Source organism: Gavialis gangeticus, unplaced genomic scaffold (assembly GCF_001723915.1).
Source record: "Gavialis gangeticus isolate Ggan-Ray unplaced genomic scaffold, GavGan_comp1, whole genome shotgun sequence".
Lineage (NCBI taxonomy): Eukaryota > Metazoa > Chordata > Crocodylia > Gavialidae > Gavialis > Gavialis gangeticus.
Window position 1 is genome coordinate 6972098 of NW_017728973.1, and position 926 is coordinate 6973023.

Genomic DNA, 926 nt, shown 5'->3' on the forward strand with positions numbered 1-926 from the left:
CTGGAGCATGTGTTGGATTTCCAATGGGTTGGAGCAGGCTCTGTGCAGGTGTATAGGAGCCCTCCATTGTGAAGTACTAGGGAAATGCTCATTAGCCTGTCTTAATGTGCACCAAGTAAAGAGCATGGGGCATTTACACGTGTACCTTTGTCTGCTCTCAAGTGCCAGAAATCCAGTATGTCAGAGGAGACTCGATTAATCGAGTTTGCAGAGCATGTGAGCTGATGCACCTGGCACTGCTTTGCATCCATTTGTATAAATGGTGAAATGTGCATCAGTGCATAAAAAATGGTGGTGGTACACTTTTGAATTAAAACACTTTTGATGCCTTACTGCCATTTTCTCAGTGCTCACGCGCATTTCCCCTTTTATACAAACGCACATGCTGCAGCCCCATGTGCTTTTAAAAGCACCTGGCGCTGCAATGGATGCATGTATACAAATGCCCACGGTTTTAAAATAAATGTGCTTCAGCCTATTTTAATACGCATTAACCAAAAAGCAGGCTTTGGGATTTTTTTAGTAACACTTAAATGCGCATTTAAGTAGGCTAATGCGCATTGAAGCCCCCGTGAGGACGTGCCCAGGCAGACTGGAAGGTTTGGTGCCTTCCCTTGTGAAGTGGAGCCGGGTTGGAAGATTGGGCTGTTAATCTCCTGGACTTGAAAGTTGACAAGACACAGTAGATAGATAGATAGATAGATAGATAGATAGATCCCATGGCATTAAAAGTCAAGAGCAGGGGCAGCGGGCGCGCACCGCTCTGTTCTGTAGGGAAAGGAGGTCCCTGCCGGCTGTCCGTAGAAGTGCCCGTCTCGGCGCAGGAGCTGCGAGGTTTCCTACCTGCAGAGGGAGCCAACACCTCGCGCTTCAGGCCGTCGCGCCGCGGCCGGGCAGGTGGCGGAGGGAGCGTGCGGGCGCGTGCC

At 49.9% G+C, this 926-nt stretch overlaps 1 long non-coding RNA gene across 1 annotated transcript in view; it reads right to left on the minus strand.

Moving 5' to 3' along the window:
- Window positions 1–924, minus strand: part of LOC109290890 — a 21669-nt gene extending 20745 nt beyond the window's left edge. The window contains exon 1 of the long non-coding RNA XR_002095708.1: window positions 844–924. This is a non-coding gene — a long non-coding RNA (uncharacterized LOC109290890). The remainder of the gene's footprint in view (window positions 1–843) is intronic.
- Between the last annotated feature and the right edge of the window lie 2 nt (window positions 925–926).